The sequence below is a fragment of the Entelurus aequoreus genome, linkage group LG01 (genome assembly GCF_033978785.1).
Source record: "Entelurus aequoreus isolate RoL-2023_Sb linkage group LG01, RoL_Eaeq_v1.1, whole genome shotgun sequence".
Lineage (NCBI taxonomy): Eukaryota > Metazoa > Chordata > Actinopteri > Syngnathiformes > Syngnathidae > Entelurus > Entelurus aequoreus.
This window is the reverse complement of record NC_084731.1, coordinates 82,388,820-82,416,520: the sequence shown is the minus strand read 5'-3', so window position 1 is coordinate 82,416,520 and position 27,701 is coordinate 82,388,820. Positions and strand designations below refer to the sequence as shown.

The following is a 27,701-nucleotide window of genomic DNA, read 5'->3' as shown; positions in this document are numbered from 1 at the left end:
ATCTCGGAAAACCAACAAATTTAGCTAAACTGCACCAATTTTGTCAAGAGGAGTGGTTAAAAATTCAACTAAAAGCTTGCCAGAAGCTTGTGGATGGCTACCAAAAGTGCCTTATTGCAGTGAAACTTGCCAAGGGACATGTAAGCAAATATTAACATTGCTGTGTGTATACTTTTGACCCAGCAGATTTGGTCACATTTTCAGTAGACCCATAATAAATTCATAAAAGAACCAAACTTAATGAATGTTTTTTGTGACCAACAAGTATGTGCTCCAGTCACTCAATCACAAAAGAAAACAAGAGTTGTAGAAATGATTGGAAACTCAAGACAGCCATGACATTATGTTCTTTACAAGTGTATGTCAACTTTTGACCATAACTGTATATGCGATTAATCGCCATTCATTTTGAGTTAACCTGGAGGGGGCGTGCCTTAAGTCCGGCTGGAAATCGGGAGAAATTCGGGAGAATGGTTTTCCCGGGACATTTTCGGGAGAGGCACTGAAATTCGGGAGTCTACCGGAAAATTTGGGAGGGTTGGCAAGTATGATAATAAAATGTATAGTTTGGGCTAGGGTTGTACGGTATACCGGTATTAGTATAGTACTGTGATACTAATTAATCATATTCGGTACGAGACCGCCTCTGAAAAGTACTGGTCTGCCACCCCCCCACACCCCCGTCATCGTCACGTTGTGTCATTGCTGGTTTGCGAGCAGAGGAGCATGTTCGGCAGCGCACAATCACAGAGTACTTACAAGCAGACACAGTGTGTAGACAGAACAGGGAGAACGGACGCACTTTGGCTTAAAAAGTGACGATAAAGGTGAAATTATAACACTGAAACACCCTCAGGAAAAGGTGCTTTAAGACATGGCTAGCTAGCTAGCGGCTAAAGTCCAGCCCGAGTCTGAAGTGTTTTAGCTACTTCTAAATCACTAATCCTCGCCTCCATGGCGACAAAAAAGGAAGTTTCTTACAAGTATCATCCCTGCAGGATGAGGAATAGCTAAACATGCTTCACTACACACCGTAGCTCACCGGCGTCAAAATGTAAACAAACGCCATTGGTGGATCTACACCTAACATCCACTGTAATGATACTAAGTACAGGCACGTATCTAGTCGATACTACTATGATTATGATTATGTCGATATTTTGCCTTTGTTTGTTTACTTACTAATAAAAGACACGTTGTCTTGTATGTTCACTATTTTATTTAAGGACATTAATGCCAAAAATGCAATTTTTTGTGGTCCCTTTTATTTAGAAAAGTACCGAAATAATTTCGGTACCGGTACCAAAATATTGGTATCTGTACAACACTAGTTTGGGCTATGTCCTACATTTATTCATACATCATATCATATTTCTGTCAGTTTTTTTTCATTTTGGTATTTCTGTACTCATGTGTCAATTTATCCTTCATTGCTTATTCATTGCAATGTATTATGTATTCATTGTCAAACAAAATATCAGTAATTGCTCAGAAATTGGGAAAGAATAACAATAATCGCCCAACCCTTTTCGAACATGTTGAAGTGTAAACATGATCTTCCTTGACAATGTTGGTAACTGTTAATTTGTTATTATCCACACAATTCCACTACCATAACATAACTTCTGTAATGTATCATTGATGAACTGTTTGGACCGACCCATACCAGTCTAGGGTGAATCTGACACTGGCTAGAACAGCAATAATTGCTGACTATGATTTCCTCGGAGAGACACCAGAATGAAGCAATTAACACGTGAGCCTGAAGGTATTAGGTTGACTTCTGCCTTAGTCAGAAGAGCTTCATAAGTTGCCTTTTTTGTCATTTTACCAATAAATGGTGTATATTTGTAGGCACGAGTGAAGGTCCAATAAAAGGTTTGTACTGTGGTCTGGATCACACAAGAAGAACCTGGGCCATTTTAGCTGTGCGACAAGAACTACTGAGTCCTATGGAATAAACACAAGGGAGAAATGGTGTAAAAGATTAATGCAGGAACCGGCTGCTAACTCAATACCCCTTTTGTTGCTTCCTTTCAGGCAGATGGAATTCATAAGGCCATCTGATTGCCCTGAAGGACAAATTCATATCTAAATGCCCCTTATGGCCTCACTTTCTGCAGGGCTTTTACAATTGTTGGCTGGGTTTATTTTTGCTTGCTGGTTTTCTTGCAGACTGCACATTTGTTGAGCACACTTCAGCTTGTGCCATTTATACCTGCGGTACAAATGGCCTTTAAAGGCCTACTGAAATGAATTTTTATTTATTTAAACGGGGATAGCAGATCCATTCTATGTGTCATACTTGATCATTTCGCGATATTGCCATATTTTTGCTGAAAGGATTTAGTAGAGAACAACGACGATAAAGATCGCAACTTTTGGTATCTGATAAAAAGAAGCCTTGCCCCTACCGGAAGTAGCGTGACGTAGTCAATTGAACAGCTCCTCACATTTTCCTATTGTTTACAATGCAGCTAGAGCGATTCGGACCGAGAAAGCGACGATTACCCCATTAATTTGAGCGAGGATGAAATATTTGTGGATGAGGAACGTGAGAGTTAAGTACTAGAATGCAGTGCAAGACATATCTTTTTTCGCTCTGACCATAACTTAGGTACAAGCTGGCTCATTGGATTCCACACTCTCTCCTTTTTCTATTGTGGATTACGGATTTGTATTTTAAACCACCTCGGATACTATATCCTCTTGAAAATGAGAGTCGAGAACGCGAAATGGACATTCACAGTGACTTTTATCTCCACGACAATACATCGACGAAACACTTTAGCTACGGAGCTAACTGATAGCATCGTGCTTAACTGCATATAGAAACAGAATAAATAAATCCCTGACTGGAAGGATAGACAGATGATCAACAATACTATTAAACCAGGGACATGTAAATACACGGTTAATGCTTTCCAGCCTGGCGAAGGTTAACAATGTTGTTGCTAACGACGCCATTGAAGCTAACTAAGCAACCGTTCCTCACAGAGCTATGCTAAAATTATTAGTTATCCACCTACGCCAGCCAACCCTCATCTGCTCATCAACACCCGTGCTCACCTGCGTTCCAGCGATCGACAGTGCGACGAAGGACTTCATCCGATCACAGATGCGGTCGGCGAGACGGAGGAAGTTAAGGCATACTTGCCAACCCTCCCGTTTTTAGCGGGAGACTCTCGGTATTCAGCGCCTCTCCCGATAACCTCCCGGCAGAAATTTTCTCCAGACAAACTCCCGGTATTCAGCCAGAGCTGGAGGCCACGCCCCCTCCAGCTCAATGCGGACCTGAGTGGGGACAGCCTGCTCTCACGTCCGCTTTTCCACAATATAAACAGCTTGCCTGCCCAATGACGTCATAACATCTACGGCTTTTAGAGAGTAGAGTGCACAACTGCCACACAACAAGGAGACGAAGCAGAAGAACGAGGAAGTTACAGACATGTCGACGCCGTCGACGAGCAAGATGAAGAAATACGCTTGCAAGTACCAAAACAAATGAAAACAAGAATTTCAGTTCATCCAGGACAGTTCGAAGGGGAAGGAGTATGTATGTTGCCTGTACATTTTGTAGAACAGACTTCTCCATTGAACACGGGGGCCGAAATGATATACTCCGACATGAACGGAGAAGTTAAACAGGACAATGCTGCCATCTACTGGATAGCCCCCGGAACACTAAAATTCAAGTATTTATTTTATTTATATGTATAATAAAATAAATATATATATACACTACCGTTCAAAAGTTAGGGGTCACCCAAACAATTTTGTGGAATAGCCTTCATTTCTAAGAACAAGAAGAGACTGTCGAGTTTCAGATGAAAGTTCTCTTTTTCTGGCCATTTTGAGCGTTTAATTGACCCCACAAATGTGATGCTCCAGAAACTCAATCTGCTCAAAGGAAGGTCAGTTTTGTAGCTTCTGTAACGAGCTAAACTGTTTTCAGATGTGTGAACATGATTGCACAAGGGTTTTCTATGGGTGGGGGGGTTACCCACATATGCGGTCCTCTCCAAGGTTTCTCATAGCCATTCACATTGACATCCCACTGGGGTGAGTTTTCCTTGCCCATATGTGGGCTCTGTACCGAGGATGTCGTTGTGGCTTGTACAGCCCTGTGAGACACTTGTGATTTAGGGCTATATAAATAAACATTGATTGATTGATTGATTGAATTAGCCTTCTGAGCCAATGAGCAAACACATTGTACCATTAGAACACTGGAGTGATAGTTGCTGGAAATGGGCCTCTATACACATATGTAGATATTGCACCAAAAACCAGACATTTGCAGCTAGAATAGTAATTTACCACATTAGCAATGTATAGAGTGTATTTCTTTAAAGTTAAGACTAATTTAAAGTTATCTTCATTGAAAAGTACAATGCTTTTCCTTCAAAAATAAGGACATTTCAATGTGACCCCAAACTTTTGAACGGTAGTATATATATATAGCTAGAATTCACTGAAAGTCAAGTATTTCATATATATATATATATATATATATATATATATATATATATATATATATATATATATATATATATATATATATATATATATATATATATATATATATATATATATATATATATATATATATATATATATATATATGTATATATATATATATATATATATATATATATATATACATATATATATATATATATATATATATATGTATATACATATATATATATATATATATATATATATATATATATATATATATATATATATATATATATATATATATATATATATATATATATATATATATATATATATATATATATGAAATACTTGAGTTGGTGAATTCTAGCTGTAAATATACTCTCCTCTCAACCACGCCCTTAACCACGCCCCAGCCACGCCCCCGCCCCAACTACGCCCCCCTGACCACGCCGCCCCCACCTCCCGATATCGGAGGTCTCAAGGTTGGCAAGTATGAGTTAAGGTGAGTTCGCCGGCTAACGCGTCTGCTATCCATTTATGTCTTCCTGGTTGTGTTGCTGTAGTCCGTCGCTAATACACCGATCCCACCTACAGCTTTCTTCTTTGCTGTCTCCATTGTTCATTAAACAAATTGCAAAAGATTCACCAACACAGATGTCCAGAATACTGTGGAATTATGAGATGAAAACAGATCTATTTTGTATTGGATTCAATGGGGTACTGATAGTTCTGTTTCACTGGCTACGACACGCGCATACGTCATCATCCAAAGGCGTTTTCAACCGGAAGTTTAGAGGGAAATTTAAAATTGCACTTTTTAAGTTAATGTTAAGATTCCATCATTGATATATAAACTATCAGACTGCGTGGTTGGTAGTAGTGGCTTTCAGTAGGCCTTTAAGGCATCTGCTTTAAAAAAAAATAAAAAAAATGTAGCCTGTATGTTGCCTTTTTTGGAAAGTCGAATGCTTTAGGACAAACTCACAGCCCGGGGGCCAAACCTGGCCCGCTACGTTATTTTATGTGGCCTGCGAAAGCCTGGAAATAATATGCGTTAATAAAATGTTTAATCTTTTCTTACTAAATATATTAGTTTTTTCCCTTTTGACATTAAAAATCATGTACTGCATGCAATTGCATATCTTTTAAAAGTCAATATTATCAAAATATTGTATTATCATGTATTCCAAAAATATTTGTGTTAAAATAAATATAAATACTGTACTTAAATATCTGCTTGACTTATGATTTCAAAACAAATTATCAATCAAATTGTACACTGTAAAATTGACAAAAGATTGTACGGCAAAATTCCACCAACTGAGTTTTTTACCGTAAAATCAACTTTTGTACAGTGTTTTCCCATATAAAGTAAGACACTAAAAAAACAGGGGTCCCCAAACTACGGCCCCTGGGCCGTATACGGCCAGCCAGCGTCCAACATCTGGCCCGCGGTAAGTCCCAAGTTTAAAAACAAAAACAATTATTATACATTTTTTTATTTGTATTATTATTTTCTTAAATCTGTCCTTTCTAATCCATTTTCTATCGCTTGTTACTCTCGGTGTCTCCTAGCCGCTCAAGCAAATCATGTTGTCTAAAAATGCATTTTCCCATCGATAACGTGACATCATCACGCTCGGAATATATATATATATATATATATATACACTACCGTTCAAAAGTTTGGGGTCACATTGAAATGTCCTTATTTTTTAAGGAAAAGCACTGTACTTTTCAATGAAGACAACTTCAAACTAGTCTTAACTTTAAAGAAATACACTCTATACATTGCTAATGTGGTAAATTACTATTCTAGCTGCAAATGTCTGGTTTTTGGAGCAATACCTACATAGGTGTATAGAGGCCCATTTAAAGTTAAGTTAAAGTTAAAGTACCAATAATTGTCACACACACACACTAGGTGTGGTGAAATTTGTCCTCTGCATTTGACCCATCCCCTTGTTCACCCCCTGGGAGGTGAGGGGAGCAGTGGGCAGCAGCGGTGCCGCGCCCGGGGATCATTTTTGGTGATTTAACCCCCAATTCCAACCCTTGATGCTGAGTGCCAAGCAGGGAGGTAATGGGTCCCATTTTTATAGTCTTTGGTATGACTCGGCCGGGGTTTGAACTCACAACCTACCGATCTCAGGGCGGACACTCTGCCACTTTCCAGCAACTATCGCTCCAGTGTTCTAATGGCACAATGTGTTTGCTCATTGGCTCAGAAGGCTAATTGATGATTAGAAAACCCTTGTGCAATCATGTTCACACATCTGAAAACAGTTTAGCTCGTTACAAAAGCTCTCTCCCGGTTGCAGTTAGTCCAGAACGCGGCAGCACGACTATTAACAGGGGCCAGGAAACGTGAGCATATAACCCCAATTCTTCGGAGTTTGCACTGGCTCCCTGTTCATTTTAGAATTGATTTTAAATCCTTGCTGTTTGTTTTTAAAGCTTTACATGGACTGGCACCTCAGTATATCTCGGACCTCATCCAAATTTACACTCCTGCGCGTGCTCTGAGGTCCGAGAGCCAGCTCCAGCTCGTGGTGCCCAGGACGAGACTTAAAACCAGGGGAGACAGGGCCTTCTCTGTGGTCGGCCCTAAACTCTGGAACACTCTGCCCCTCCATGTTCAAACTGCTTCCAGAGTGGAGTGTTTTAAGTCTCGTCTTAAGACCCACTTTTATTCTTTGGCTTTTAACACTACGTGAGTTGTGTGGTCTTCTGTCCTCTGTTGTCCTGTGTGTTTTTTATAAATGTTGATGTCTATTTTACTGTTTTAATTGGTTTTACCCTTTAAAAATCGTTTTTAATCATATTTATTTTTTATATTGTCTCTGTATTGGTTTTCTATTCATTTATTCTTTGTTTTTATTCAGTCATTGGTGTAGCACAGCGTTTCTCAAAGTGTGGGGCGCGCCCCACTGGTGGGGAATAGAGACATGACAGGTGGGGCGCGAGGAACGGGAGGAAATGTCACTTTATTTATTTAAAAAAAAAAATTATATTCTTAGATTTTTTTTTTTTTTACTATGCTTTCATTTTCTATACACACTGTAAATCACTTTGTGATTCTGTCTGTGAAATCCGCTATATAAATACATGTAAATTACTTATTTTTCCTGTAGGCTTTAAATTTCTAGGTAGGAGCGAAAGTTTGACAGACATAGCAACAGTAACTAATGGGGGCGGGGCTAAGCGGAAGCTTTGTGAATGGCGAGTCACTGTGCGAGGATTGGCTCTTTTGCAAATACATAAAAAATAGAGCCACTGCTGACGAGCTGTTCAAGATAATGGACAGTTTCCTCAAAGAACACGACCTTAAATGGGAAAACTGTGTGGGCTTTTGCTCTGATGGCGCACAGACCAAGAAACGGGCTGCAGGCTCTAATAAAGAGGGTTGCGCCAAATGCTCATTGGACACACTGTGTGTCATTCACCGGGAAGCACTCGCGTCAAGGCAGCTCAGCCCCGAACTCAATGAGGTTTTAACAGTGGCAGTGTCAAGCCTGCAACCCCGATTTGAAAAGCTGTGCAGTGCAAAACAGGCTCATTGCAGCTGTCACACCAAATTTCTTCCCCCTACAAAAACATTCCCTCCACCCCCATTTACTTCCGTGGTCATGTTTCCTCTTACGTCATTGACAGCGATCGATAGCACTTCGGCTTTGACTGCCCGTCGCTGGAAGGATACTTCGTCTTTGACAGCTGCTGGAATCTGAAGAAATCGATTAGTTTTTGTTTTTTGTACAGGCGCGAAACAGGACAGTCGCGTGCCGTTTAAGGACCCCCGGCAACTTTGTGATTTTATTGGACGCAGCCCCGGAAGTAAATGGGGGGAGGGGGGGGGGGGGGTTTGTAGGGGGAAGAAATTTGGCGTGACAGCTCCTCTTTTTTTTTGCAAAGATTGCAAAGTGGCACTTTTATTTTATTTATTATTGAACTTGATGCAAGTTATTTGATTTCTTATTGAACTTGATGCAAGTTATAACACTTTTATTTGATTTATTATTGAACTTGATGCAAGTTATAACACTTTTATTTGATTTATTATTGAACTTGATGCAAGTTATAACACTTTTATTTGATTTATTATTGAACTTGATGCAAGTTATAACACTTTTTTTGATTTATTATTGAACTTGATGCAAGTTATAACACTTTTTTTAAATTTATTATTGAACTTGATGCAAGTTATAACACTTTTTTTGATTTACTATTGAACTTGATGCAAGTTATAACACTGTTTTTGATTTATTATTGAACTTGATGCAAGTTATAACACTTTTGTTTTATTTATTATTGAACTTGATGCAAGTTATTTTATTTATTATTGAACTTGATGCAAGTTATAACACTTTTTTTGATTTATTATTGAACTTGATGCACGTTATAACACTTTTGTTTTATTTATTATTGAACTTGATGCAAGTTATTTTATTTATTATTGAATTTGATGCAAGTTATACCACAGCTGCACAGTTATTTTATTTATTATTGAACTTGATGTTATTTTATGTTATTGACTTTGAATGTATACAACTTGATGTTACTTGATCCATCCATCCATCCATCCATCCATCCATTTTCTAACCCTAACCCTTCGGGGTGATGTTACTTGATGTTCAATAAATTTGAAAATGTTAAGCTTGGCATTAGCGTTCTGTTGGGGTGATGGGGGCAGGTGGGGCTTGAAAACTCCCCCATGTCCAAAGTGGGGGATGACAAAAAAAGTTTGAGAACCACTGGTGTAGCATAATATTGTTTTTAATATTGTTTTTAACATGGCTGTGCAGCACTTTGGAAACATTCTTGTTGTGTAAATGTGCTATATAAATAAAGTGGATTGGATTGGATTGGATACAAAACTGACCTTCCATTGAGTAGATTGAGTTTCTGGAGCATCACATTTGTGGGGTCAATTAAACGCTCAAAATGGCCAGAAAAAGAGAACTTTCCTCTGAAACTTGACAGTCTATTCTTGTTCTTAGAAATGAAGGCTATTCCACAAAATTGTTTGGGTGACCCCAAACTTTTGAACGGTAGTGGATGTATATATATATATATATATATATATATATATATATATATATATATATATATATATATATATATATATATATATATATATATATATATATATATATATATATATGTATATATATATATATATATATATATATATATATATATATATATATATATATATATATATATATATATATATATATAACTTTTGAACGGTAGTGGATATATATATATATATATATATATATATATATATATATATATATATATATATATATATATATATATATATATGTATATATATATATATATATATATATATATATATATATATATATATGTATATATATATATATATATATACATATATATATATATATATATATATATATATATGTATGTATATATATATATATATATATATATATATATATATATATATATATATATATATATATACTGTATATGTACATATAATGTTTTAACCCAATGCAGCCCCCGAGTCAAAAAAATTGGTGACCCCTGCACGAAAACATTAAAAAACAAACAAAAAAAACCATTAAAACAATAAGATTTTACTGGAAAAAAACAAAAACTGGCAGCTCTAGTACTTAAATTTTACAGCTAAAAACAGTGGTATTGTTTCTCCATTCCATTCAAATTATTCAATTTTTTTATATGATGTAAAAAAAACACTGCTTTTACTATATAATTCTGGTGACTGAACTGACAGTTTTTAAAGTAAAATTTTTATATATTTTTTGCAGCTTATGTAAAAAAATATATTGTCAATGTATTATACATACACATGCATATTCATATATTACTCATTGTTAAAAGTGGCCCTCTGAGGGCAACCATAAATGCGACGTGACCCTCAATGAAAACAAGTTTGACACCCCTACTTTAGGAGGATATTTAATACATAGGGGTACGTTCCACATCTGTACCAAACCGCTACCTAGGAATCATATCTATATATATATATATATACAGTATATATATATATATATATATATATATATATATACATATATATATATATATATATATATCGTATTTTTCGGACTATAAGTCGCAGTTTTTTTCATAGTTTGGGGGTGCGACTTATACTCAGGAGCGACTTATGTGTGAAATTATTAACACATTACCGTAAAATATCAAATAATATTATTTAGCTCATTCACGTAAGAGACTAGACGTATAAGATTTCATGGGATTTAGCGATTAGGAGTGACAGATTGTTTGGTAAACGTATAGCGTGTTCTATATGTTATAGTTATTTAATAACTCTTACCATAATATGTTACGTTAACATACCAGGCACGTTCTCAGTTGGTTATTTATGCCTCATATAACATACACTTATTCAGACTGTTGTTCGCTATTCTTTATTTATTTTAAATTGGCTTTCAAATATCTATTCTTGGTGTTGGGTTTTCTCAAATAAATTTCCCCAAAAATGCGACTTATACTCCAGTGCGACTTATATATCTTTTTTTCCTTCTTTATTATGCATTTCCAGCCGGTGCGACTTATACTCCGGAGGGACTTATACTCCGAAAAACACGGTATACTGTATATATAAAACCATTTCTTGATGTCTTATACTTCTGAGTCTCATTTGCAAGTGTTATATAGTATGTTTTGCATGCAGTTGCAATTCCAAGCCGTTAGATGGCAGTAGTGAATCGACTACACTATGTTACCTCGTCGGAAAGTAGTCCGTGCCATTAAACTCAATGTGCCAGTTTAGTCTTTGTTGAGTCCAACAAAGTATTTATACTTTACATATAGGATGAGATCGTATAGTATACAATTGAACAGACATTATTTATCCCACAATGGGGAAGTTATGTGGTTGTGATGCAGATTTTACAAACAGTAAACAAAAAAAAAGGTAATTAAAAAATATGAAAAACTAAAAATAATTAATAATTATAACACCAACACGTGGACATATTATTGTAGTATTATGTAGTATTGTGCATCTTAGGGGAAGTTATGTGGTTATGTGGACCTGCTCAGAGTCATACCAAAGACTATAAAAATGGGACCCACAACCTCCCTGCTCGGCACTCAGCATCACGGGTTGGAATTGGGGGTTAAATCACCAAAATAATTCCCGAACGCGGCCACCGCTGCTGCTCACTGCTCCCCTCACCTCCCAGGTTTGGAACAAGGGGATGGGTCAAATGCAGAGGACAAATTGGTACTTTAACTTAATCTTAGTGAACATGTTAAAATCGCCGTGTAAAATTGCTAATATATATGGATATGGCATATCCAATGTAAATTAGCATCCAGCAAGCGCATTTTGAAATGTGGAACCTTACTAAACACTGAAGTGTTTTCTATCAGGCATACACAATTGTAACGTTTCCCTGAGTACCCATTTGGTACCAATCTCTAAATGTGCATGCAGTAATTATTAAACATATTAACACAGTAGCTTCAAAAGGGGGCTAGTTTAAAGAGACTTTGCTGTATGACAGTTTTGAGTATGGATAGTTTCAAACCAAAGCATTTCATTATGAGGGAATACACTGCCTTCAACGAATCCCTTGATTAAAACAAAAAAATATATAATATATAATTCAACACACACAGTAACACTTTAGATAACGATGGCAGAATTTCAATACTCCCGAAGGCAATTAAAGACCTGGTAGAGTGGAGCTTTTTATCCATTCCTACCCTCAAACTGGGCTTCAGGCCTCAGCACACGTTTTCAAAGGCGACTGTAAAGACAGTTGCCACTTTGAACAGTCTGCCCATTTCTGAAATGAGTCCCAGTTGGAGGCTGAGTTGGCGACGGATGAGTGGCGACAGTCAGCTTGTGGAACTTTGTTTTGGGAGACCCAAACCCGAGATGCGCGATTTAACTGTTAGATTTGGGGGAATCATTGTTTTCGCCATCGGATAGCTTTTAGCGATGCACCCGGCGGGATTAGGCGAAGCTCCTCACATGGATTTGTGGGCCTCCCTGCATCAGGAATATTAAGCTGAAGTGACCTATTTGAATATCTCTTAATCATGTTTTCTTCAATACCACGTACAAATATGTTTGCAGTCTGCATGTGTTCCTACAAGACCGCTGGATGAACTCATACACATTTCCTCCAACTTGCATCTGCTATAGCGCATACATAAACAATATGGGAATAAACAATGTTCTCTCCCAGGTGGTGGCCATCAGCCTTTGCTTGCACCTTTTTCCTGCTCTTTTGCCTTTTTCGTGATACCCTGCTAAAAACTGAGAACCCTATGAATATTAAATACAAGCAAAAATAACATTTAAGTTTTTATTTAATGCAAATGGTTTACCCTGACCCAGATGCCTTAAAGCAGGGATGTCCGAACTACGGCCCGCGGGCTAAATGCGGCCTGCCAGCCTCTTCAATTTGGCCCGCAAGACGCCATGAGTTCAACAAAGAGTGCTTTCAAATTAATCTTAAATACCAGTTGGTCTATGAATGCTGCATATTTGCTATTATCTTGAGGACAATGTGAGTAAATCAAATCAATGGGCCCCATTCAGCAATAAGTTCCTAACTTTTCCTCTGATCTTTCTTCCTTAGTGATTTCTCAAGAGGAGTCCATTCAATTTCATGATGTGTTCTTAAACGACCAAATTGTTCCCACCTGCTGTTCTTATGTTGCTGAATGCCAGAAGCTTAGCGCGCACATTTCTATCATAATTTGCATACAAACACGCCCTTATTTCCCCAAGATGCATATGTAAACACCCTTAATTACGTAATTTGCATAGGTAAACGCCCTTAATTCCCCATATAATGACACACTTCCGTCAGAAAAGCCGAACATCAAACACAAACAGATTACAGAAGAGAAATTCGTATTATCCAGCGGGGGAAATACATATTGTCAAAACGTAAGTTTAAGAAAGGGGGGACTGCAGCGTTCAAATAAATATTCATCACTTGGTGCAAATAGGTCTACATGGCCATCAAATATGTGCTCCCTTCCCAGCGCACGATATGCGGCATCTTTCAGTAGCAACAAAAGCATTGCCAGTGTGTGTGTGTGTGTGTGTGTGTGTGTGTGTGTGTGTGTGTGTGTGTGCGTGTGTGTGTGTGTGTGTGTGTGCGCATACGGTATTTTGAAAATGTCTATATATAACTCATTTTGCTATGTCTGTCTGCCTTATCTATCTCTATCTCTATCTATCTATCTATCAATCATCTATCTATCTATCTACCACAAATTGATTTACGTGGACCCCGACTTAAACAAGTTGAAAAACTTATTCAGGTGTTACCGTTTAGTGGTCAATTGTACGGAATATGTACTGTACTGTGCAATCTACTAATAAAAGTTTCAATCAATCTATATTTGATTTATATATAATCTATCTATCTATCTATCTATCTATCTATCTATCTATCTATCTATCTATCTATCTATCTATCTATCTATCTATCTATCTATCTATCTATCTATCCATCTATGATATTAATTTAACATTAGACAATAGAAGTAAGGGAACTTGTCAGACTTAAGAACAAATAGGCCACCCTAAGAGTGCTCTGGAGCACTCGTAGATGTTGTTCTTACCTACGAACAAATCCCAGCTAAGAAAACATTGGTGAATACAAAAATCTCCTGAAAAACTTTGTAAGTAGTAGTAGTAGTGGGCGGTTTAGCTCGGTTGGTAGAGCGGCCGTGCCATCAACCTGAGGGTTGCAGGTTCGATCCCCGCTTCCGCCATCCTAGTCACTGCCGTTGTGTCCTTGGGCAAGACACTTTACCCACCTGCTCCCAGTGCCACCCACACTGGTTTAAATGTAACTTAGATATTGGGTTTTCACTATGTAAAGCGCTTTGAGTCACTAGAGAAAAGCGCTATATAAATATAATTCACTTCACTTCACTTCACTAAGTGGGCCTAAAAACACAATTTGTTTTTAAGAACGGTTGCTGAATGGGGCCCATTGACCTTTGAAAATACTATGTAATATGCATAGCATATATTACAAAAACTAAACAACCTTCCCTAATAATGATGGGGGGAAAAATACAACCAAACTAAAGGTCAACACACATGGTCACACATAACAACCTGCTCACTGAACATTGTGGATACTATGAACAATCTCCAAACAGCATAAACAATTCTAAATTACACATATTTAAATCAATTAGAGTGAATGATGGAAAAATATAAAAAAATCTCTCCATACTTATCCATGTTTTGTGCTTTTTAGCTGCTTGATATTTCTGATTGAATACAAGACTTTAAGATGGTCATCACAGAGGTTTGGACACCCCTGCCTTAGAGGTTACATAGACATAAGGATAAACTTATATTATATAATGTGTAGGGGCGGGAATTAGGGGTGGGTACCGATTTGGTACTTTTATAGGTACCGACCGGGAACCGATTTACGTAAAATCAAACGGCCCCATATTCCGATACCTTTGTTGCTACATGCTCGTCAGAAGGACTGTTGTTGTCAAGTCGACTCAACAAATTGCCCATCACAAATAAATAAGAAGAGTTATGACAACTTCAACAAGAATAAAGTGAGGAAACTCATTAAAAACCCATAATGATAAGTTCAGCTGACTTTAGAAAGTAAGTCAATATTTTATAGAATGGCAAGCTGTGTGTGAATTGGTGAATGGGTGAATGTGATAATGTATGTACACACATATGCCCAGGTACAGTGATGCGCTATATAAATACAGACTATTTACTATTTTGAGCCAACTTGACTTACAGTCATAGGAACTTGATAAAATATGTTGAACCAACTTATTTTAAAGTTATCTCAACTAATATTTTCAATTTCATCTTACATCAGACTAAATGTCAACTAATGTGTTAAAGTGTAATATACTTGACACTATAAGTTGACTAACTCAGCCAAAGCAACAAGATGACCGGACTGAGTTGAGTCGACACATTTTTTTTATCGATTGCAATGTCGCACCGGTTCAAGCACCTGGCGGGAAAACAAGCAGTCGAGCAAGAAGAATGCACTCAAAAGGCTCCACTTTTCAAAATGCGCTAGCTGGCATCTTATTTACATTGGATTTGCCATAGACGTGCTACAGATTAGCATTAGCGATTTTAAAAGGCGATTTCAAAGCCTCCATATTTTGCAATCAAAACTACAACTAAGATGCACTTTCAAATCATACTTTATTCATAAAGCGCTTTTCCTACATAAAATAAATGCAACACAAAGTGCTTTACAAACTTAAAAACAACGCCCCGCCTAACCTCATCATCAGTCGTGCACACACACACACACACACACACACGCACACACACACACACACACACACACACACACACACACACACACACACACACACACACACACACACACACACACACACACACACACACACACACACACACACACACACACACACACACACACACACACACACACACACACACACAAACACGTGGCTGAGTACAGAGGAGCCAGGTGAAGAAACACTATCACATGAGGTGGCCGATAAAATTCCCGATGAGGACGAATCCCTCTGAGGATTGCTAAATAATTAAAAAATAACACAAAAATGTTAAAAGTATTCAACAAACAGTAAGAACCATGTTTAATAATACAGAATAAAATATGAGTAAAATATAAAATTTAAATATATTTGTAAAGTAAATATTGAATAAATACAACTAAATAGTTTAAAGTTTACATACACTTGTAAAGAACATGATGTCATGGCTGTCTTGAGTCTCCAATAATTTCTACAAATTTTATTTTTTGTGATAGAGTGATTGTAGCACATACTTTTGCTCGTCACAGAAAACATTCATGAAGATTGGTTCTTTTAAGAATTTATTATGGGTCTACTGACAATGTGAGCGAATCTGCTGGGTCAAAAGTATACATACAGCAATGTTAATATTTGGTTACATGTCCCTTGGCAAGTTTCACTGCATTAAGGGATTAAAGGTCTCACCTTTTCTCCTCCAAACATATTGCTGGGTATTGTGGCCAAACAGCTCAATTTTTGTTTCATCTGACATCACATGGACAAAGATAAGACCTTCTGGAAGAAAGTTATGTGGTCAGATGAAACAAAAATTAAGCTATTTGGCCACAATACCCAGCAATATGTTTGGAAGAGAAAAGGTGAGGCCTTTAATCCCAAGAACACCATGCCTACCGTCAAGCATGGTGGTGGTAGTATTATGCTCTGGGCCTGTTTTGCTGCCAATGGAAGTGGTGCTTTACAGAGAGTAAACGGGACAATGAAAAAGGAGGGTTACCTCCAAATTCTTCAGGACAACCTATAATCATCAGCCTGCAGGTTGAGTCTTGGGCGCAGTTGGATGTTCCAACAGGACAATGACCCCAAACACACGTCAAAAGTGTTAAAGGAATGGCTAAATCAGGCTAGAGTTAAGGTTTTAATGTGTGGACAATGCTGAAGAAACAAGTCCATGTCAGAAAACCAACACATTTAGCTGAACTGCACCGATTTTCTCAAGAGGAGTGGTCAAAAATTCAACCAGAAGCTTGTGGATGGCTACCAAAAGCGCCTTATTGCAGTGAAACTTGCCAAGGACCATGTAACCAAATATTAACATTGCTATATGTATACTTTTGACCCAAGAGGTTTGGTCACATTTTCAGTAGACCCATAACAAATTCATAAAAGAACCAAACTTCATGAATGTTTTTTTGTGACCAACAAGTATGTGCTCCAATCACTCTATCACAAAGTTGTAGAAATTATAGGAAACTCAAGACAGCCATGCCATTATGTTCTTTACAAGTGTATGTAAACTTTGGACCACAACTGTATATTCAGAAATTATTACATCAAGAAGAAGGTGATACATTTAGGTCAGGACAGAATGCAGATCACACCGAGCGTGTTTCAACAAAACACAGACTAAGCCCCAGGAAACAAGTTTACCTGAAAAACCTGTCCTGGGTGCTTATCGTCATTCTGGTACCTTGTGTACCATCACACTGCCCTTCAAACAAACACTATCACAGACTAGGAGCTAGAAGTGCGAGTCCTAAAAAACAACAAGGGAAAGATACGTCACCTCTCCACTTTGTGATGATTCGAGGAGCCAGCGGAATAAACAGTGCCCTGCAAAAGTTTACCATGGCCCAGATATCTCAGGTAGAACTGTCACAGCAGTCTTAATCTCAGTGGAGAGAGAAAAAGTATGTGCGAGGTAACTGTTTGTGTCCGGGGGATAAACACAGAGGGTGATTTGAGTGGGCTGAAGCGCTGTGTGGTCGCGGCTGCAATGTTTCCCCTTAAGTGCTTCCCGTTTTTACTATTTCATTTAGTTCAGCTTGTTGTGTCAACATTGTTATTTAGGGCCCTTGGTTTAATATCTGAGATGGATTTCCATAAAGCACTTGAGGGTAATCTAAGGACAGCTGATAGGTGGAAAGTCTATCTGTGAATTACAGTCAGGCAGGGCTATTCAAATACATTGTTTTGGGGGCCAGGGGATCTCTAAGGACAAACTGCAAAAAATGTCAATCAAAGATTTTTTATATGACAGCGTTCTGCTGGCAGCTCTGTTGCGCGAATGTTACTGTCAAAATAAAAGTGATGCCGTTGTTCCTTTTAAAGTAAGGAATTGTAAAAACAACCACAAATATTAACGTAAAAAAACTGGCAGCTCAGTCGTCAAATGTTACAGTAAAAATAACAATGTCCCAATTTTTTCCATTTACAGTAAAGCAATGTAAAAACGACTGTGGATTTTATGGTAAACATTTTTCTTTTTAAATTGGCAGCTCAGTTGTCTGAATTTACCGTAAAAATAACGATCGTAGATTCTCCATTGACAGCAATGCGCTGTAACAATTATCGCAGATGTTGCCGCAAAAATAACAATCGTAGACTGTACCGTTGAAAAAACCTGGCAGCTCGGTCTCCACGATTTTAGCTTTAAAAAAGTGTTACTGATTTTTTTCATCTGCAGTCATGCACTATAAAAAACGTCAGTTTCACCTGTTTTACAATTTACGGCAATGTACTGTAAAAACAACAATCGCAGATGTTGCCGTAAAAATAACAATCGTAGACTGTACCATAATCCAAAAAAAAAGTGGCAGCTCATTCACCACACATTTACCGTAAAAATAAAAGTGATACCATTTTTTTCCATTTACAGCAATGTACTGTAAAAACAATGATCGCAGATGTTGCCGTAAAAATAACAATTGTAGATTTTACCATGAACAAAAAAGAAACTGGCAGCTCATTCACCACAATTTTACCGTAAAAATAAAAGTGATACCATTTTTTAACATTTACAGTAATGCTCTGTAAAAACAATGATTGCAGATGTCGCCATAAAAATAACAATCGTAGACTTTACCGTTAAAAAAACCTGGCAGCTCAGTCTCCACAATTTTAGCTTTAAAAAAGTGTTACTGATTTTTTCATCTGCAGTCATGCACTATAAAAAACGTAAAAAAACAGCAGTTTCCCCTGTTTTACAATTTACGGCAATGTACTGTAAAAACAACGATCGCAGATGTTGCCGTAAAAATAACAATTGTAGATTTTACCATGAACAAAAAAGAAACTGGCAGCTCATTCACTACAATTTTACCGTAAAAAAAAAAGTGAGAAAAAGAAACTGGCAGCTCAATCACCACAATTTTACCGTAAAAATAAAAGTGATACCATTTTTTAACATTTACAGTAATGCTCTGTAAAAACAATAATCGCAGATATTGCCGTAAAAATAACAATCGTAGACTTTACCGCAAAAAAAAACCTGGCAGTTCAGTCTCCACAATTTTAGCTTTAAAAAAGTGTTACTGATTTTTTCATCTGCAGTCATGCACTATAAAAAACGTAAAAAACATCAGTTTCACCTGTTTTACAATTTACGGCAATGTACTGTAAAAACAACGATCAGAGATGTTGCCATAAAAATAAAAATTGTAGATTTTACCATAAACAAAAAAGAAACTTGCAGCTCATTCACCACAATTTTACCGTACAAATAAAAGTGATACCATTGTTTAACATTTACAGTAATGCGCTGTAAAAACAATGATTGCAGATGTCGCTATAAAAATATCAATCGTAGACTTTACCGTTAAAAAAACCTGGCAGCTCAGTCTCCACAATTTTAGCTTTAAAAAAGTGTTACTGATTTTTTCATCTGCAGTCATGCACTATAAAAAACGTAAAAAACAGCAGTTTCCCCTGTTTCACAATTTATGGCAATGTACTGTAAAAACAACGATCGCAGATGTTGCCGTAAAAATAACAATTGTAGATTTTACCATGAACAAAAAAGAAACTGGCAGCTCATTCACTACAATTTTACCGTAAAAAAAAAGTGATAAAAAGAAACTGGCAGCTCAATCACCACAATTTTACCGTAAAAATAAAAGTGATACCATTTTTTAACATTTACAGTAATGCTCTGTAAAAACAATAATCGCAGATATTGCCGTAAAAATAACAATCGTAGACTTTACCGCAAAAAAAACCCTGGCAGTTCAGTCTCCACAATTTTAGCTTTAAAAAAGTGTTACTGATTTTTTCATCTGCAGTCATGCACTATAAAAAACGTAAAAAAACATCAGTTTCACCTGTTTTACAATTTACGGCAATGTACTGTAAAAACAAAGATCACAGATGTTGCCATAAAAATAAAAATTGTAGATTTTACCATAAACAAAAAAGAAACTGGCAGCTCATTCACCACAATTTTACCATACAAATGAAAGTGATACCATTGTTTAACATTTACAGTAATGCGCTGTAAAAACAATGATCGCAGATGTCGCCATAAAAATATCAATCGTAGACTTTACCGTTAAAAAAACCTGGCAGCTCAGTCTCCACAATTTTAGCTTTAAAAAAGTGTTACTGATTTTTTCATCTGCAGTCATGCACTATAAAAAACGTAAAAAAACAGCAGTTTCCCCTGTTTTACAATTTACGGCAATGTACTGTAAAAACAACGATAGCAGATGTTGCCGTAAAAATAACAATTGTAGATTTTACCATGAACAAAAAAGAAACTGGCAGCTCATTCACTACAATTTTACCGTAAAAAAAAAAGTGATAAAAAGAAACTGGCAGCTCAATCACCACAATTTTACCGTAAAAATAAAAGTGATACCATTTTTTAACATTTACAGTAATGCTCTGTAAAAACAATAATCGCAGATATTGCCGTAAAAATAACAATCGTAGACTTTACCGCAAAAAAAAACCTGGCAGTTCAGTCTCCACAATTTTAGCTTTAAAAAAGTGTTACTGATTTTTTCAATCAGCAGTCATGCACTATAAAAAACGTAAAAAACATCAGTTTCACCTGTTTTACAATTTACGGCAATGTACTGTAAAAACAACGATCACAGATGTTGCCATAAAAATAAAAATTGTAGATTTTACCATGAACAAAAAAGAAACTGGCAGCACATTCACTACAATTTTACCGTAAAAAAAAAGTGATAAAAAGAAACTGGCAGCTCAATCACCACAATTTTACCGTAAAAATAAAAGTGATACCATTTTTTAACATTTACAGTAATGCTCTGTAAAAACAATAATCGCAGATATTGCCGTAAAAATAACAATCGTAGACTTTACCGCAAAAAAAAACCTGGCAGTTCAGTCTCCAGAATTTTAGTTTTAAAAAAGTGTTACTGATTTTTTCATCTGCAGTCATGCACTATAAAAAAACGTAAAAAACATCAGTTTCACCTGTTTTACAATTTACGGCAATGTACTGTAAAAACAACGATCACAGATGTTGCCATAAAAATAAAAATTGTAGATTTTACCATAAACAAAAAAGAAACTGGCAGCTCATTCACCACAATTTTACCGTAAAAATAAAAGTGATACCATTTTTTAACAATCACAGTAATGCGCTGTAAAAACAATGATCGCAGATGTCGCCATAAAAATAACAATCGTAGACTTTACCGTTAAAAAAACCTGGCAGCTCAGTGTCCACAATTTTAGCTTTAAAAAAAAGTTACTGATTTTTTCATCTGCAGTCATGCACTATAAAAAACGTAAAAAACAGCAGTTTCCCCTGTTTTACAATTTACGGCAATGTACTGTAAAAACAACGATCGCAGATGTTGCCGTAAAAATAACAATTGTAGATTTTACCATGAACAAAAAAGAAACTGGCAGCTCATTCACTACAATTTTACCGTAAAAAAAAAAGTGATAAAAAGAAACTGGCAGCTCAATCACCACAATTTTACCGTAAAAATAAAAGTGATACCATTTTTTAACATTTACAGTAATGCTCTGTAAAAACAATAATCGCAGATATTGCCGTAAAAATAACAATCGTAGACTTTACCGCAAAAAAAACCCTGGCAGTTCAGTCTCCACAATTTTAGCTTTAAAAAAGTGTTACTGATTTTTTCATCTGCAGTCATGCACTATAAAAAACGTAAAAAACATCAGTTTCACCTGTTTTACAATTTACGGCAATGTACTGTAAAAACAACGATCACAGATGTTGCCATAAAAATAAAAATTGTAGATTTTACCATAAACAAAAAAGAAACTGGCAGCTCATTCACCACAATTTTACCGTACAAATAAAAGTGATACCATTGTTTAACATTTACAGTAATGCGCGGTAAAAACAATGATCGCAGATGTCGCCATAAAAATATCAATCGTAGACTTTACCGTTAAAAAAACCTGGCAGCTCAGTCTCCACAATTTTAGCTTTAAAAAAGTGTTACTGATTTTTTCATCTGCAGTCATGCACTATAAAAAACGTAAAAAACATCAGTTTCACCTGTTTTACAATTTACGGCAATGTACTGTAAAAACAAAGATCACAGATGTTGCCATAAAAATAAAAATTGTAGATTTTACCATAAACAAAAAAGAAACTGGCAGCTCATTCACCACAATTTTACCGTAAAAATAAAAGTGATACCTTTTTTTTCCCTTTACAGTAATGCGCTGTAAAAAAAAAATGATCGCAGATTTTAAGTTAAAAAAACTTGTGAAAATAACAGTGGTAGTGCTTTTTAATTTATAGTATCCATCCATCCATCCATCCATCCATCCATTTTATACCGCGTATTCCCTTCGGGGTCGCGGGGGGCGCAGGAGCCTATCTCAGCTACAATCGAGCGGAAGGCGGGGTACACCCTGGACAAGTCGCCACCTCATCCCAGGGCCAACACAGATAGACAGACAACATTCACGCTCACATTCACAAAATAGGGCCAATTTAGTGTTATGTGTAAAAAAACAACAACAACACACCCTTAATTTTACCGCAAAATATGAGTTGGCATTTTTTTGGTCGAAAAATCTGGATATTTATTTTTGTTACAGCGTAGCGATGCAAAAAACGTTTGAAGTGAACTCACGGTTTAGTCGCCAGTTGAATAGCCCTGCATTACGGGTCATGGGCAGAATAACAAGGGTATGGCTTAAAAAACACTTTGCAAAAATAAAAACCACATGCAATAACCGGCCACACTCTTCATTTCCATCTTAATGTTGTTGACCCTGACAGTATGAAGAATGTGGGGCATTGCTTTTTATTTGTTCATGGACTCAGTTTCGAGTCCTTGAACTGCTTCTCCGGTGCCATGGGAGTCCTAATAAACTTAAGCCGTAAAAAGGGGCCACGCTCACGTCTCTTCTCGGACTTCAAAGAGCCACAAGGAGGATTTTTGGCTGACAACCGGATTGGTTTGGACTCGGGGCTGAGAGCTTTGTATTGTGGAGGATGACCACCGGGACACAGCCCGTGGATCTTGTTGCTGAAACAAGAGAGCTGGGATGTCGGGGGTGTGACACACGAGCTTACAACCCCTTGGCCTCTGCAACGAAGGCTAGCTCGGAGGTAAGGAAGACAAAAAAGGTGGCAATTTTTATTATTATTTTTTTGTATCCATGTTTTCAATGTGTGTAGTTTCATTCTCCATTTAATCCTGCAGGGCACTCAAGATCAAAGCCTTTAAGACGTCAATTGTTCCTGCAACACTTGCATACAATCCCATGACCCACTTTTGGTCTTCACCAGAGAGATTATTGGAAATTGTTTTTATAGCTTTTTCCACAAACTGGCTTGGAGAGAGATTTTCCGTACAACGAAGTGACGCCGAATAGCACATTTCAAGCCGACTGTGTCGCTCTCCGAGAGGGAGAACGTTTGTTTCACTCAAAAAAATGTCACTTATTTGAAATGGAGATTAGATATATTTTTTTCCGTCGTGGAAACTATGTAGAGTCAGGTCCGACAACAATTAGCTACGGTCAACGAATGTTCATGACGTACAATTATTATAAAAAAAACGTATATTACAGTAAATTCCGGACTATATGCCGCTACTTTTTACACATTTTTATATACATATATATATATATATATATATATATATATATATATATATATACTGTATATTAGTGTTGTAACCATACCAATATTTTGGTACCGGTACAGGTACTAAAATCTTTTCGGTACTTTTCTAAATAAAGGGGACCACAAAAAAATGGCATTATTGGCTTTATTTTAACAAAAAATCTTAGGGTACATCAAACATTTGTTTCTTATTGCAGTTAAGTCCTTAAATAAAATAGTGAACATACTAGACAACTTGTCTTTTAGTAGTAAATAAGCAAACAAAGGCTCCTAATTAGTCTGCTGACATATGCAGTAACATATTGTGTCATTTATCATTCTATTATTTTGTCAACATTATTAAGGACAAATGGTAGAAAATGAATTATTAATCTACTTGTTCATTTACTGTTAATATCTGCTTACTTTTTTCTTTTAACATGTTCTATCTACACTTCTGTTAAAATGTAATAATCACTTATTATTCTGTTGTTTGATACTTTACATTAGTTTTGGATGATACCACAAATGTAGGTATCAATCCGATACCAAGTAGTTACAGGATCATACATTGGTCATATTCAATGTCCTTATGTGTCCAGGGACATATTTCCTGAGTTTATAAACATAATATACATTTAAAAAAAAACGAAAGAAGATGTTGTGATGCCAAAAATGGGACGCTATCATATATAATATAATCATAGTACAGCGCCAACAGTACTCCATTCACATTTTCTGACCTGGATATTGACCAAATATTAGCAATATTGTTACTATAAGCGCTAACGCTGAGGAACTACTTTTAGCGGCGCAGTGATCGCAGAGAGCTAACTATCTTATGCTGCTACATTGACACGTTGAGCTGATGCATCACCTCTGAGTTAGTGAAAGTTAATTCTACAATATAGATCATGCCTCTCACCTGGATAGTAGAATGTTGTGGACATAAGTTGGTCAACTTTGACATTCACCTTAGACTGTGAGATGGCAAGAAAGGCACAAAAAAATGCTTGTTTGTGACACCTTTTTTTTTTAAACCCTTCGCGAGGACTATAAATCAATCAATTAATGTTTATTTATATAGCCCTAAATCACAAGTGTCTCAAAGGGCTGCACAAGCCACAACGACATCCTCGGTTCAGATCCCACATAAGGGCAAGGAAAACTCACCCCAGTGGGATGTCAATGTGAATGACTATGAGAAACCTTGGAGAGGACCGCAGATGTGGGTGACCCCGCCCCCCCCCCTCTAGGGGAGACAGGATGCAATGGCCGTCGAGTGGGTCTAGCATAATATTGTGAGAGTCCAGTCCATAGTGGATCTAACATAATAGTGAGAGTCCAGTCCATAGTGGGGCCAGCAGGAGACCATCCCGAGCGGAGACGGGTCAGCAGCGCAGAGACGTCCCCAACCGATGCACAGGCGAGCGGTCCACCCCGGGTACCGACTATGCGCATTCTTTATCTAAACGGGAAGCTATAAGCATCCCATCGGTCGTAATCCAAGTGAGAGCAGACATTGTACAGTAAGTGATTGTTTTATTATGTTTGTATCATGAAGTCTGTCATGGTTAATAGTGTTGTTGTTGTTGTTGAAGGGAAAACAAATTATGCGCCGCCCAGTGCTTATAATAAGCAAAACATGTAAATATTACATATATACTTAAAGCGTGTATATAAAACGTTGATGGAGGCTTTCGGATGTTGGATTAGAGCGATTGCTTTTGGCTCCGTTGTTAGCTGACTTTTGCTAGCATTTATTTAGAATTTTTTAGGATTGTGAATGATAGGCAAAATTCCAAAAAAGTGAAGTTCCTCTTTAATATAGGCCAAAAATATGTAATATATATATATATATATATATATATATATATATATATATATATATATATATATATATATATATATATATATATATATATATATATATATATATATATATATATATACATATATATATACTGTATATTTAAAAAAAGGGACAGCTTTAGTTGTTAGTTCAAATCCCGAGGAAGAGAGAAGGGATGCACCACTGAAACTGTGTCATAAAAAAGGAGATAAAACCAAGAACGCAGGCTAATGTGAGACATTTTTGCGTCTTGTAAACGTTTACAATTCGAGGCCATATGTTTTCCTGCAGACGCCGTCGGTTCATGTGTTTACTGGGAAAAGTGGAAGTGGTTAACTGCGCATCTGTGACAGGAAGACCTGCATCTGACCAAGGCTGCACCTGGGCCTAATTTTCTTCACCGTTCAGGTAAACGGACACCATGTGGCAGGTGTGAGGTGAACTCCTCCACTCAAGCTGTCGGAGTGCAAAGCACTGCCCATCCATCACACATTCAAAGAGAGGAGAGGTCTGACTGGAAACAGATCCGGTTGCTTTACGCTGTAAACATTTCCCCTTTTTTATGGAGCAGAGAGTCGACATAAAACATGCAAGGGGCCTCTAGGGATCTGCTTTTACCCCAAACAAACCTTTTTTTCTTACTTTCGGCAGTTACATTTGCAAAGGAAGTTATGATTGTATGGTTATTCTTTTGTTGAGAGCAATAAAAAAAAAGTAACGAAAACTAAACATACAAAAATTAGACCCAGAGATGGCGAGAAAGACAGGAAAATACTTTTTTTTTTTTTTTTTAAACACTTCGTAAGCATTTTAATTAGTTGTTCATCTGAACGCAAATATACAAACACTCCAAAGGTCGTCACCCTAGTGAGAGCAGACATTGTACAGTAAGTGATTGATTATGTTCATGGTTTGTATTTCTCGTTTAGCAATTAACAATATTAGATTAGATTAGATTACATTAGATAGTACTTTATTAATCCCCGAGGGGAAATTAGATTTCCAGCCCACAAAAAAAAATAAAAAAATTGCTGCCGTTGTGTCCTTGGGCGGGACACCTTACCCTTTGCCCCCGGTGCCACTCACACCGGTGAATTGAATGATGAATGATAGGTGGTGGTCGGAGGGGCCGTTGGCGCAAATTGCAGCCACACTTCCGTCAGTCTACCCCAGGGCAGCTGTGGTTATGAAAGTAGCTTACCACCACCAGGTGTGAATGAATGATGGGTTCTACATGTAAAGCGACTTTGGGTACTTAGAAAAGCGCTATATAAATCCCAGGTATTATTATTATTATTATTAAACCTGTTCAAGATTAGACAAACAAACAGTGTACAGGGTTACAGAACAGGAATGCTGATGGATCGCCACAAGGAGCCCCTTAAAAGATGGTAAAAAAAGGTTAGCGGTGGGAGAGGATGAGTAAAAAAATACTATCTAGACTGCGCTTCTAAGGGGGCCCAGTCTGGAGTGGGAAAAAACCTCCATAGCAAAGCACATATACATATTACAACATACATCTCGAGACTTGCAACAGAGGGGAGGGAGTGGGGACCACGGTAGGGAGGCTGCAGTTCTTCAGGCGCTGCCCAGCCGTCCATCACCCCTAAGGGATTCGGCTACTTGTTCGGCTTCTAAAACTTGTAACTCATCCTCCTATTCAGGCTCAAAAATATAAGGTTCTGGATCATCATTTGTCCCAAAATAGTCTTTTTTGTCTCTCGTGAAGTCTGTCATGATTAGTAGTGTTGTTGTTGTTGTTGAAGGACATAGCAAACATTGCAGAGCATAAAAAAAAATAAAAAAATAAAACAACAATTAAACATTGGTGCAAATTCAACTTTAAACTGAAATTCATGCTATATGATATACATGAATGAATATCATCTTTTATGTACAATAGCGTGTTGATCAGGAATTTGTGGCTTTAAAAACATACAATATGTCATAATGCAAGCTTCCTATGTATTTTTAAGTGTTCCAATATTTTGCTTACAGTAGGTA

General features: G+C 36.9%; 1 long non-coding RNA gene across 1 annotated transcript in view; it reads right to left on the bottom strand.

The window, feature by feature from the left end:
- The window catches only part of LOC133657964 (uncharacterized), a 55,302-nt gene extending 37,647 nt beyond the window's left edge, over positions 1-17,655 (bottom strand). The window contains exon 1 of the long non-coding RNA XR_009827385.1: positions 17,558-17,655. This is a non-coding gene — a long non-coding RNA (uncharacterized LOC133657964). The remainder of the gene's footprint in view (positions 1-17,557) is intronic.
- Between the last annotated feature and the right edge of the window lie 10,046 nt (positions 17,656-27,701).